Here is a 14,395-nt window from a genome sequence, read left to right as displayed (position 1 = left end):
ACTCGGCGTTGGCGATGGATGGCCCCGCTCCGGTCCAGGACAAGGACTGCGAACGCTGCGAGGAACATCCGCACGGATCTGCACCCATCACGGCAACGCCGTTCGCCTACCTGCCACCGAAATTCATGGTGATTCATTTTCTAAATGGTTCTGAACAAAGCCATTTTAGAACGGGGAACAGTAAAGAGTTTATGAACAGAATATTTCCATATTTTGTAAGATCTATCTTAATATTCAATATATGCGCAGATCTCCCTTCGGCGGGCTTGAATTTTTTGCAATTAACGTTTTTGGTGTCGTTGAAAAGTGTTCGCTATGGCTTTTCTATGCCATTCTTAACCGCCCCATGCGAGGGATGGAAGCACTACAAAGGAAAGATTTTTCTGCATATCAGAAGAATGAAATATTATCGTCAACATTTCATATCAGTACGTACCTTACAGGTCCTTACAAGGAAGATATGTCGTGCTCGAGGTCGTTATCTGTCTGAACCTCGGAACGCACCTTATTTCTGAACAAGAGCAGCAAGCTAACAACCCAGCCATCTCTAAGCTTAAGGTGGAGGATCTTCCTTGAAGGTAAAATTTGATTAAATGAAGTGAACTGCCAACGAGAGGAATTACTTGAGCCATTAATTGACTTTTATTTCTCAAGAAGGCTACCTCATTGAGAAGTACCTCTTTTACAATTTATTAGAAAACTCCACCGGCAAGAACTGGTTTTCTAAACACTACGGAATAGTTAAATGGAACGCGGGGGCCTCTCGCTTCTGTTATGATAGCCTCGTTAATGTATTCGTTACAGAGGCTGCCATGCCGAGTCGCAACTTTTCTGTTGCAGCTGACGACCAAGGGCTGTCCCGTCGCATTTCGACGTAGAAGCCCGGTTTTACGGACCCCTCATCACCGTGTGGACTGTGGTGGCCGTTCTGATAACGCCGTCGCCGTTTCCGACCAGGTCCGCGGTGCTGGCGACGGATTGGTCTCCATGGCACCTTCGTCCACTCTAGTCTTAGGACGAAGCTTATCCGGGCTGTTACTGCTGCAATAGCGTGAGTACCATAGAACACGCGCAAGCCTATAGCGTGCGCAAATAAGTGATGCCTGCAAACAGCTCCTGACGTGTTCTCTAGAACTACGAAAGGGAGCAGTAATGCAGCCTCTCGCCTTCAGGTGGTGCGGCGAATATATATTCCATTGATGTGACCTTCTTAAGGGCGCCAGTATGGATGAATATACCGCCAGTTTGAAAGCAGCTAAAGGGCCCATGGGCGCATTTTCGTCGACGCATACCAAGTTCCGAGGCCGAAATGTACCAGGATGTGCTTTCGTACTGTCTGCCTCCATAGTGCCGAGGATTTGACAGCAGGCGCAGAAAGGGCTGTTTGGGATAATTTTGCAAGCCGTATTTTCCCCTGGATATCTTGAATGCAGTTTCGTATAAACGTGAACTAGAACCAAAACGGGCCTTTTGAGAACTCACGTTTTAATGGGTACAGCCAGCTAATGTGCAGAAGGTTACTTTTTTTTGCACTAGAGAACTATCCCCTATATTTTGCTTGCACCCTCCCCTTGCATTGTTATAAAACAAAATGTCCCTTTTGTTTTGTGGTCGTCGTGCGAAACTCCGTTTGTTCTTTATGCCATTCTCCGCTGGGCGCACATAGCTGTTTCTTGCGAGATTTCGTTTGTATTAATAGGTTGCGGCTCATGCTGCGAAGGCAGTTCCTTCTCGTCCTTACACTTGAATACGAGATCACGCGAGAAGAAAACTGCGCGCGTAGTCCGTGACATCTTGCGACACTGCAGTGGAGAAGCAGCAGGCTTCCATCTATTTTAGACTCCACCTACATTACGTATGCCTGCAGTTAGAGACATTCCAGGGATGTTTTCAGCAAATTATTGTAACTTGTATTTCCATCAAACCACTATGAGGTAATCAGTTCCGGCGCAGCGCTTGACTTACGTGTAATCGGGCATGCTTTAGAAATTCATTGCTGAATAACCGACATGTTGTCAAGTTTAATACACGGGTTACGCCTCGAGCAGCGAGAACAAGTGCCCTTCCAGAAGACGCATGTTGTGCTTTTATCTGTCCAGACGCGTTTCTGTAGCAGTGAAGAATCAGGACTTGGGTGTCTCTTCATGCCTCGATATTCCTCCGGTAATACCGCCTCACAAGTTGCCCTGCAATGAAAATTTTGTAGTCCCTCTGTGCTTACACCTGAAGAAAGGCCCTTGGTATAACTACCAAAAGGGACACTAAAGTGAATGTTTTGTCTTCGGAGTATTGGCTGTAATAACTTTTACCACTTAAAAGCGAGTTAGCTTAGGGAACGATTTTTAGGGTATAACTCGGTCTCCATTTTAGAAGCCTTGTTTTGTGCACATTATATTAAGAGTATCCTGTTGCCTACCGTATTTTCTCGCGTACAGGTCAGCTTGTTTTTTTTTTAAATTGTGATCTCAAATCTTCCACCTCGACGAATATTCGTAATACGGCCAGCCAAAATCGTAAGCTCGAATGTAAATGCTGATAACAAGGGGAGAGAGCCAAAACGATGGGTGCTGCTGCGAAAATCTTTGCCTTCCGCACCAATCCGAGCATTCATCAGAAAGTTCTAATGCGGCCAGCATTTTTGCGCAACGCTGCCATGCGTCTCTTCTTTCCCGAGAGAAAGATTTTTAGATAGTCGTTACGGTGATGAAAACGGACCATCGCCACGCTGTAAATGCAGCGATCGGGCCTTTTCGAAAAATGAAAACTTCCCAGACATTCCTCAGTCACCGTGGCTTGGCAGCGCTTAAGCAAGCAACTGTGTTTCGTGCGGAGGCGTCGAAGGTTGCCGAAAATTCAGCAAGATGTTCGGGAAAGCAGCGTGTACGCCTTTTAGCATGCAATAACAACGCCATGCATTTTGTGCAGCCACGCAGGATTACTGCCGATGGCGGACTACGATGGTGACGGTTTTGGCGTTCCGCGTGTCTCTCTTAATTTAATGGAACTAAATAAAGGTGTTTACGCGTCGCGTGCTCTATCGCGCGTTGCTGAGGACGAAGTGTCAAAGTTCAGTCGGAACTTCCGCTCGACGCCAACTCAGTTGAGAGATGCTATGCGTTGTGCCAGCCGCGGTAATTTAAAGCTGGTGGCTTGCAGCCTGTGTTATTCGGCGTACACGACATTCCAACTGTTTTTCTTTCTCTAGCTTTCGAATTTGAGGGCTCAATTTATACGATGCATCGTCGAATGTGGGAGTAAATACGGTAACTAGTCCAACCAGCCCTAGGCAGACTAACAGCTTCAATTGCACTGAATGGACGACAAAGCTTGCACTTCATAGTCTGTGACATTCCAAAGGCAACGTTGCAAGGAGCACAAGACAGCGCTTAATATAGATGTAAGGAGCCGAAGGCATCGGCACTCCTGACTGCAATCCGAAACTAGTCGCTAGTTATTTGGAATCGTGCAGCAAATCGATATTGAAGTTAATTTGGATGAAATTACGCTTAAGTAATCCTTGTTTATTGCTTCGGGTTTCAAGACAACATTGCATGCGGCTGCTGCATCTGTTGTGAAAGAGGCAGCAATATGCATAACTGTAGTGGTTCTATCAGCATCTGCAGGAGCGACTCACTTGGCGAAATCATTTTTTTACTGTGCATTTGAGTTTGTCATGCATTGCACTCGTACTAAACCGACCCTACTCCGAGAAACAGCATCATGTCTCCAATCTCACTATTTCTGCGCAGTGTGGGCCAGGTGCAGCCGCCGGCTTCTCCTGGCTACTGCCTTCGCCCGGGATGGGAATCGAGGAAGAAATTCGGATAATTCAACCTTTGAGAAATTTTCAGCAATACAGAATTGGTTGATCCGTTAAATCGCAGCCTTTCTTGTTCAAGCTACATCGACACGAGGCACACACACTCAAAGTAAATCTCTGTCAGAGGAAACGCAGAGAGAGTTGACGTGACTCTGGCCGGCTACTCCACAGAGCGAAAATGGAAAAAAGGAAAGAGAGGATTAGGAAATGCAGGATAATGCTGTCATAATAAAATGCATTTTATGGGGTGATTTAGGTAACTATAATGTCCATGCGTACGTTGGTTGGCACTGGTCTCGCATGTAGCTTTGGCGCGTAGCATACGCACGCCATGTCTTACACGCAAATCGATGCACATCACATACACGTACTTCAAAGTTTGGCCTCCAAGCAAACACACAGCTTATCGCACTCACGTTTGGACATGCAAGTTTCGCATGCAGAATTACCTGATCCTGGGCGTCTTAACGAATAACTTTCGAGTATCAATACGGTAATCTATTTTCACTGATATTGCAACTTTCTCCCAAAAGCACTAAACACGGACGTCATCCCTTCACCGCATCATACTGCGCTTATGCAGCGTGCAGTGGAGGCAGCGGGAGCCGTGCAATGTACCGGATTACGGTCGGAGGTCTGCTCGCCAGGTTTCAGCGCTCCAGCATATTTCGTGCACATGCTGGCAATGAAGGAAACGATGTTGCTTACAGCAAAGGAATACCATCACACGGCAATACGAAATCCGCAGAGAATACATTTAGCCTTTCAATGCATAAAGACAACCCTCCATTGGACCCCGAATTTCGAAGAAAGAGTCAAGCAACGGCGCTGCAAGGCAGCTGATACACTCCGCCTGGAACGGGAGCTAGGCCTTGATGAGCTAATGTGCCTCATTCCACCCACCGACTTACCGTCCTATACACATCATCATCGTCATCATCATCAGCCTGACTACGCCCACTGCAGGGCAAAGGCCTCTCCGCTGTCTCTCCAATTAACCCTGTCCTTCGCCAGCCGCGGCCACCATACTCCCGCAAATTTCTTAATCTCATCCTTCCACCTAATTTTCTGCCGTCCCGTGCTACGTTATACACATACCTTGGCAAAAACATTGATGTCTACCCAGCTGCAAGAAGCATGGTGCTTCAGAAGGGCCTATACGAAAAGAGGAGCCGTCGCTGCCAGACCCAGTCCGGTTGTAAAGTTTACGCCGACCTAAGCAGAGGGAAGCGCATACTGAGGCCTTTCTGTACAGGTAAGGTGACCATTTGCCTAGCCTCGCTCGGTTACGAGTTATTATCGCGGTGAGGCCCGTCTGTACAGTAAAGCTGAGTGGTTGAATTTTCAGTTGCTATGGGCTAATGTTGCTGTATTGGTCGACAATTACAGGAGCATGATTTTTACCACGAAAGTGAACGGCTGCTAAATCGGCATCCGCACAGACCAGATTGGCGGGGTGACAAGCGTGGAATGGTGCCTTGAGCAACAAAGTCGTTTTTTTTGTTTCCAACTGTCTAAAACATTTTTTCTGCTTAAGTATTATATTAAGGCATCTCGTTAGTTCCCAGATACTAGCGCTTCATGTTTTGCAGGGATGATAAAATTGTTACAAATGATGAAAATAAAAACATCGATATGGTGAGAATTAAGATCACCCTTCTTCCCAGTGGCGGCCTCAACCTTCAGACCGTGAATGGCGCAGTGCTTCGCGATGCCATTCTGCAAGCAGCTCGCGTCGGACCTCAAGAGGCCAAGCCTGACACAGTTATCATCAATACCCTCCAACACCTCATCCTCATCAACACACCTGACCCGCAGCGCCGACTCCGCTACGTCGCCATCAATTCCGTGCTCATCAAAGGAACACCCACCGACATATACTCCTACCAAGCAGCCCCGGAGGACTGCGCCCGCGGCGTGGTCCATGGGGTCCCTCTCGATCATTCATACGAAGATATCAAGGACCGTCTCAGTCAGGAGCGGAACCCTCCAATCCTCGACTTCAGACGGATGGGCTCGACAGTGTACAACATTATTCTCTTCGAAAAAGACTGGGTGCCCAAGCACATCTATTACTCTTCCGTCCTCTACAGATGCTACCTGTTTAAAAAGAAGATTGAGCACTGCCTTAACTGCGGCGCACTAGGCCATCGCGCGGATGTATGCCCGGCTCCCAAACAACGCCGCTGCCCCGGCTGCAACCAAGTAGAACCCCCGAGGACCACTCCTGCACGCCGCAATGCAAGATCTGCGGCAAAGAACACCTGACGGCGGACAGAACGTACAAGGTGCGCTTCCGCACTCCATACCTCGTCAAAAAGAGGTACTGGGATGCCAAGCGAGCCGCAGAGGCAAACGCCAGCCAGGCTTTCACTAGTCAGGCGCCATCCCAACACCGCAGCCGTTCCACGACCCGCAAGCCCCAGGCCCCGCGGCTCACCCCGGAGTCCTTCCCGGTGCTGCAGCCTGCCGCACCGAAACAGCCGCCTAGCACTACCAAGCCCATGACCCGGTCCCGCTCCTGGACCGGAACCAGGCCACCACCACCTCCAGTCCCCCCGAGACCACCTGCCCAAGCACCCGGCCGCTGCACCACCAATCAGGTGAGCTGGGCAGGCGTAGTCTACCAGAACTCCGCCAACGCCCTCTATGAAGAACTGTTGCGTGTCCGCGCGCAGTTCGTTTCCCTCCAAACCACCAACCTCCACTTCCAGGCCCAGCTACGTGCTCATCAGCAGGCCCAAACTCCTACCCCGGGCACAGCGGCCCCGGCGGCTCCTACCCCAACTCTTCCACCACCACCCCTCCCTACTCGCGAACCACCAGCCAAGAAGCGGGCTGCCACTTCCCCTACCTCCTTGACCACAGCAACCCCGGCCGAGATAACCCCAGTCCTACCTCCCAAATTCGAAAAACTAATGGAAGCCAGAGTTCAGGCTGCGGTGCAGACGGCCATCCAGGCCTTCGCCAATGAATTCTCCAGGCTCACTACCCGTCTAGACGAATTCGCTCGCCAAATTGACGAAAGATTTAAGGAGCAAGAGGCTCGCTACGCGACAGCTTGTGCCGCTGCGCAGCCTAAAAAGCAGGCCCAGCTCCACACCCTCTCTAACTCCTGCACGGCGAACGACACCATCAGTGATGGCGAGGCCACGCACTAGCCTCACCATCTGGGTGTGGAACTGTCGTGGCTTTGGTTCCAAGCGGGGACTGGTTCACCAGTTCCTAGCTCGGGCAGACGGCCCCAACGTGCTCGCGCTGCAAGAGCCCTCCAATCCCCATACCCTACCCAGCTACCTTCCCATCGTCCCAATTTCTCCTACACCCCCTCGGGTTGCATTCCTTGTACGCCGTGCGCTCACTACCATTTCACACACCTTGGACGTCCCTGAAATAGATCATCTCCTCATTGAACTGGTACCGCAGCACACTCGGGATAGCAGTCTCTTCATCCTCAACGTATACAGCCACCCGAAGTGCCTGCGGCACGACTTCGACCGCCTATTCACGCTTGCCAAGCGCGCCGTACACAAATGCCCCCTCCTAATTGTAGGGGACTTCAACGCCCCACATACGGCCTGGGGCTACACAACCGACACCCCAAAGGGACGCAGGGTATGGCTCGTAGCTCAACAGGCCGGCTTCTCCCTTATCACAGACCCCACCACCCCTACTCGCATCGGGAACAGCGTCTGCGCAGACACTACTCCCGACCTCACCTTCAGCCACCGCCTCTCCAACGCTGCGTGGTGTAACACCCAGGAGAATCTGGGTAGCGATCACTACATTATCGAGATTCTCCTACTATCAGGCCAAACACGCAGACCCCCTCGTGGTGCTACCATCAGGAAATGGGACTCATTCCGCACCTCCCGAGCAGCTCGTACTCTAAACACCATATCATACATAGCTACTTGGACCGACCAACTCCAGCGTGACGTCCGCGCCGTGACTCGCCCCATCCCAGAGGAATGCCCTGCAGACGCAATGGATTCTCATCTCATGCACCTATTTGATGCCAAGGCGGGTCTTGAGCGAAGGTGGAGGCGTCAGCGCTGGAATCGAACACTCAAACGCCGGCTGGCCCGGCTCAAAAAGGAGATTGAGACACATGCCGCGACCCTATGTCGCCAAAATTGGGATTCCCTCTGTAACAGGTTGGACGGCAACATGAGCCTGCCTCAGACCTGGAACCTATTCCGCCATCTCATTGATTCAACTCAGTCCAAAACACACCAGCAACACAACCTCATAAAGCGCATACACGCATCCGAGGCCTCCCAGCAGGAACTCCTCGAGGAGCTTCGTGATCTATACTTCCCCGCATATCCCTCCGCAGACCACCCTGACTACAAAGGCTCACCCAACGACCTCCTCAACCGACCGATCACTGAGGCGGAAGTCAGGGCAGAACTTCAGCGCCTCAACACGTCCTCAGCACCTGGCCCCGACGGAGTGCACAACAAGGCCCTCTGCAACCTTGATTCCCCCTCCGTCGAAGCCCTAACCGACTACTTCAATGAATGCTGGATGCGCGGCGCCCTCCCACCTCAGTGGAAAGACGCCAAGGTAGTCTTTATTCCCTAATCCGGCAAACCCATTCTCTACGTTAACCTTCGTCCCATCTCCCTTACTTCGCGTGTGGGCAAGCTCATGGAGCATGTTCTCCACACCCGACTCAGCCGATATCTGGAGAATAACAACCTCATGTCTTCGTGCATATTTGGTTTCCGCCCAGGCTTATCCACCCAGGACGTATTTCTACAACTCAAACACCACATCCTTGACTCCCCCGCGGGCGACACCTAGGCTATCCTCGGTGTCGACCTGACAAAAGCTTTCGACAACGTTACCCACGCAGCCGTCCTAGAAGGCCTTCACGGCCTAGGCGTAGGTCCACGGATGTACAATTACGTCCGCGACGTCCTCTCCAAACGCACAGCCGCACTCACCTTTGGCGATCGCCAGCTCCCCGGTGTCTCGCTGGGAGCACGGGGAACGCCTCAGGGTGTTGTGCTGTCTCCTATTCTCTTCAACATAGCCCTTCTCCAACTCCCTCAACAACTCGCCCAAGTTCCCGACATACATTTCAGCTTTTATGCTGACGACATCACTGTCTGGGCCAATCGAGGCAGTGATGGCGACATGGAACACAACCTACAATTGGCCCTCAACATCATCGACTCGTACGTTCGCGCGCGCGGCCTCGCCTGCTCCCCTTCCAAATCGGAACTCTTCTGTTACCGCCCCAGGCCGCACCACACCACCAACCCTCCCATATCACTTAAACTAGGGAATCATCCCATTCCCCTCGTCTCAAAGATTCGCATCCTGGGCCTTGTCCTTCACTCCTACGGCGCGCACAGCGACACCATCCAAGCTTTCCAGACCCAAACTCAGCAAGTCACCCGTCTAATCCGACGCGTGGCGAGCCGGCGCGCAGGTTTGCGAGAGCGGAACGCTCTACGCCTCACCCAAGCCTACATCACGAGCCGCACGGCGTACTCATTTCCCTACCTCCCCCTAAAGTAGAAGGAGCGAGACCGCATCAAAGCGCTCCTCAGGAGCTGCACGAAGGTCGCCCTCCGCCTACCCCCCCAGCACCTCTACTGCCCGGCTCCTCAACCTCGGTACCCACAACACATTTGAGGAGCTGGCAGAAGCAACTCTAACAGCACAGCTGACTCGCCTGTCGGGTACCGCGGCAGGCCGCACTCTGCTCTGTCAGCTAGGCATCGCCCCGATCATCCATCCTACCGAGGTGGCCCCCCTACCTCCAGATCTACGCTCCCATCTCATCATCCATCCCATTCCTAAGAACATGCACCCGGAGCACGACGGAGAACGCAGGACAGCCCGCGCCAAAGCCCTGCACAAGCTTTATGGCGACAGTTCCGAGGTAGCCTATGTGGACGTGGCAGCGTACTCGTCGGGCTCTCACATGGTCCTCGCCGTCGTTAACAATCAGGCCCGATTACTCACATCAGGCTCCATCACCACAGACTCATCAGAGATTGCAGAGGAAGCAGCCATTGCGCTCGCTCTCATCTCCACCTCTGCCACCAAAATTCTCTCCGACTCAAAATCCGCCCTGTCCAATTTCGCTAAAGGCTTCATATCCCGCACCGCGGCTCGGCTTCTACGCTTCTGGCACCCCACCCGCCCTGTAACCCTTATCTGGACCCCCGCACACGCAGGCCTCCCGGGTAACGAGGAGGTCCACTCCCTCGCCCGAGGTCTCTCTTTCCGGGCTGGAGTTGGACCCCTCCGTCATCCCAGGAGCGTCTCCTTACCTTCAGAGATATCCTTACCCACTACCGTGATACCCGGCGCGTTTACGTACCACCGGCTCCCTCTCTAACCCTAACCCAGGCCTCCCACTGGCGCCGACTCCAGACCCGTACTGCTCCTTACCCTATTCTTCTTCATGCCCGCTACCCCGCTCAGTTCCTTTCCTCCTGTAAGCTCTGCGGGAAACCGGGAGACTTTATTCATATTCTTCTCGCATGCCCCACCTTCCCACACCCTCCATCCCCAACCACGGCGGAGTCATACTGGGAGACTCTCCTGGCCAGCTGCTCCTGCTGCTGACCAGCGACGGATAATTACCGACATCTTGAAGCGGATAGCCCTCCAAGGACTGTCCTTTGCCCTTTAAGGGCAACCACCTAAGGGTTGCCTCGTCCACGTAAGGGGAGGCAAGGTTTGCCCCCTCTGCATTTCTGGGCAATAAATGTTTCAACCACCACCAGTAAGCATGACGGCTGGTCATTCCGCGCATGCGCCTGATGCCGCCTATTCTCGCCACATGTAGGCGGCAGGGCCTCGTGGAGCGCGGAGGGCACGCGATCGCATGTTCCCTTTAACAGCGGATCGTACTGAACATTCCTTGAGTCGCAACGCTCTTTGTTTACGGATTCGAGGAATAATCCCGTCTTGAGTTTAATGCCTTTTTGTTCATTTAACTCACCTTACAAAAATGAAAGTAAAATTTTGGAGCTTGGCGTTGCGGGAACCTTCAGTTTACATGCGTCGTAGAAAAGAGCGATATAATAGCAACGCTGATGCCCTCAGCCGAAGCATTCCCTTGTAAATCCCTTTCCTTACTCCCTGGACTTAGTCCGCAAGGCAAATTTGTATTTTTTTCTGCTTAGCGCAAATCTTTCTTTTTGTCTGTCGGTATGTATGTTCAGCAGCTCAACCTTCACTTTATGCTCTCACAGGAGGTAGCTTTCTGCGACATAAACTCTGCTACGGCACCCATCAATATCTTAGGATGGCTTTGACTTTCAAACTAAGCACGCTCTCTGGGTTCTGGTTCGGTGAAACTTAGACACTTTCGCAGAAGGACGCAAAATTCACGCGGCAGCTTATTTTCTCGAAAGAGGCCTTATTGACCGACGTCAGCTTGGCAGTTCTTAAAGTTATTGCGACGCGTTCCGCTTGTTGGGCTTCGGACTTTGCTTGCTGAGACCGTTACAGCTGTTAACGAAGCAAGAAGAACCATCGGGCCTAGGTGTGACCAGAAGCAGAACGGACACAACTCCAGGTCTCTGCGGGGAGCAGCGTTGGCTGCAACCCCTGCGAGACCTCTTCGAGCGGCGGACGAGATGTTGTGACTCTACGCCCCCCCCCCCCTCCCCCCTTTGTGTGTTCCCGCCCCAGCCGTCTTCCCTTAAAGGGACTGTGAGGAGAGCACTATTAATATTTTTTTATAGGAAAATCCGATAGTTCGGCATGTCATCGCTTTGTTGCCACTTGGCCGGCAGCGAAAGATGCATTAATTGCTAAGAAATTTGGATTCGAAGTTGAAAACGTTTTTCCCGCCGCTCTGATTCAAACTTGGGATTCTCCTATGACGACACAGGACTAAGTGACGTGACACATGACGTGAACATGACGTGAACATGACGTGACCAGACTCCGTGATTTCTGGCGGCCAGCAGTGCGGCCTAGCAGGAGCCGAAAAGAAAGCTACCGCCGGCCGCACGTTGAAGGCATCTATCGGCTATCGAGATGTTGTGACTCTGCGCCCCCCCCCCCCCCCCTTTGTGTATTCCCGCCCCAGCCATCTTCCCTTAAAGGGACAGTGAGGAGAGCACTATTAATATTTTTTTTATTGCAAAATCCGATAGTTCGGCATGTCATCGCTTTGTTGCCACTTGGCCGGCAGCGAAAGATGCATTTATTTCTAAGAAATTTGGATTCGAAGTTGAAAAAGTTTTTCCCGCCGCTCTGATTCAAACTTGGGATTCTCCTATGACGACACAGGACTAAGTGACGTGACACATGACGTGAACATGACGTGACGCAGACTCCGTGATTTCTGGTGCCAGCAGTGCGGCCTAGCAGGAGCCGAAAATAAAGCTACCGCCGGCCGCACGTTGAAGGCATCTATCGGCTATTGCGGCCGTCGCTACAGTCGCTTTGCTTACGTTTGCACTGGCGTTTTGCCAGCGTTACGATGGATCTCGTTCTCGAAGTCGTCAACGAAGTTCTCCCAAATAGACACCTTTAGAATACCGTGTACCTTGTTACCGCTAGCGGAATACCGGGAGCCGGTGAGCAGACGCTGATTGGTCCCGATGCTTCAGGCGCGCGCGTAGCTGCCGGACACGTGGCGCCAGCTGGCGTCGTCAAGGAGATTTGCGCATGCATTGGCTGTGCCTCAGTGATTTGTGGCTCCTCGGGTCCTAGAGTTGCTAGCAACACTGCTTTGTCCTATGACGTCATCACGCTTGTACTTGCCAGTTTGGCCTGTGGCGGCGATACCTGTATTTTGGTTCTTGCTCTTTTCTACGTTACAAGAGCTTTGTTGTCAGTATGAGTAGCGTTTTTATGTGAAGCATACTAAAATAGCCCAACCCAGCTCCTCGAGCGCGGCGGTGTCGTTACCATTGACCTTTCGTGACCTCCATGTCATACCACGTGATGCGTGACGTCGCAGCAGATGAAAAACGGGGGCCCAACTCGCGCCGTCGCGCGAGGCGTTGTGACCAAGGATGACCACGTGGTGCGTGACGTCAGAGCAGATGAGAAACGGTGGCCCAGCTCGCGCCGTCGCGCGAGGCGTCGCGACCAAGGAGGACCACGTGATGCGTGACGTAACGACATAGGAGAAACGGGGCCCCAGCTCGCGCCGTCGCGCGAGGCGTCGCAACCAATGTGTTTCCTGCTTCTGCCGCTAGGTGCGCTGTAGTGAACACGTGATGCTGGAGCGGCGGTATACAAGGGGGTGCGCCTGCCTCTGCTAGGCGTACACGGGATAGAGATGCCTCCTGAAGACAGGGTTGCTCGTTGGAATGAGAAGCAAAAGTTGCGGCGTGCTACAGAGACTGATGAAGAGCGTGAAGAACGTCTAGCCAAGCGGCGTGCTCGATATGCAACTCGGCGACAATATGCCTCGCATCTGACTAGGCTTAACCTAAGCTAAGCCGCAGCCATTTTTGTAATCAGGAGCTGGTATTCTGTCGATACAAGCCAACTTCAATTTCTCCTCAGTGTCCCTTTAAGTCTTTCACAGAGGCACTGCTGGATTTTACTACAGCGGTGCTTCTCCATGTACGCGCCTGTATGCGACTACCTTAAAAGGAAACCGGCACCCGACACGACAGACGAAGACACGTAATCTCGACGACTCCTTCCATCCATTTGCCTCCAATGCGGCGTCAATGCCACCCCCTGTTTTCCCGGCTGAAGTGGTTTTGCTTAAGCCCAACTCCATCGGCGCTTTTCGGCGCACGTCCTGCGCGTTTGGGGGCCCATGCGTCGGCCAGATCCGGTCTGCGCATGCGCGACGCGTCGGCTACCGCCCAGCGCGTCCACGACGCTCGTATCTGACAGTGCCAGATATCGGCGCCTGCGCACGAGCGCTAGCGCGCGTGTCGGAACCGGGGTCCGGTTTTCAACAATCGGAGGACCGCGGCGCTCTCGGGGAGTCTTTTCTTCACGGCTGAAAGCTCTTTCAGGTTCCACCAAATTTTCTCGGAATCCTTGCAGCTCCCCAACTATCTTTTGTTCACGGCTTGACATTCTTTTCAGTCGGCTCACGAGGAGGAGCGAGCCAGCACCAGGAGCATGGACATGCATGCCCCTTTTCGACGCTCGTCGTGGCGCGTGCTGGTCGCGCAGGCGCTCCGCGCGCAAACCGAAAAGCGCCGATGGAGTTGGGCGTTTAGGCAACGTCAAACACATCAGTAATGACCCTGTGACTATGTATGTACAGTCAGGGACAAAAGTTTCCAGACCCCGTGTTCCTCAAACGAAACCGATATCTCTGCTATTAGTCGGCGACTGATTACCACACTTGTGGAGGGTACAAGTCAAAATTTTGTTCTTTCATCTCCACAATTGTGGTCTGCAGCCGCTGTGAAATAGTTGAGCTATAAGCATCGTTTGAGGAACACGTGGTCCGGAGACTTTTGTTCCCAACTCTACCACCGCCAGGGAGACATCACCCATCGCCTGGCGCCAAGCACGGAGACGAGCCGCTGTCAGTCATCCGCGCTTCGCTCTTTTGTCGACGGCGCGGGTGACGCCGCTGCAAGAGTTCGCCTTCGGGCGCCTCCTTGAACC

This window comes from Amblyomma mixtum, chromosome 3 (genome assembly GCF_055824585.1).
Source record: "Amblyomma mixtum isolate Tamu chromosome 3, ASM5582458v1, whole genome shotgun sequence".
NCBI classification, from domain to species: domain Eukaryota; kingdom Metazoa; phylum Arthropoda; class Arachnida; order Ixodida; family Ixodidae; genus Amblyomma; species Amblyomma mixtum.
This window is presented reverse-complemented; position numbering follows the sequence as displayed.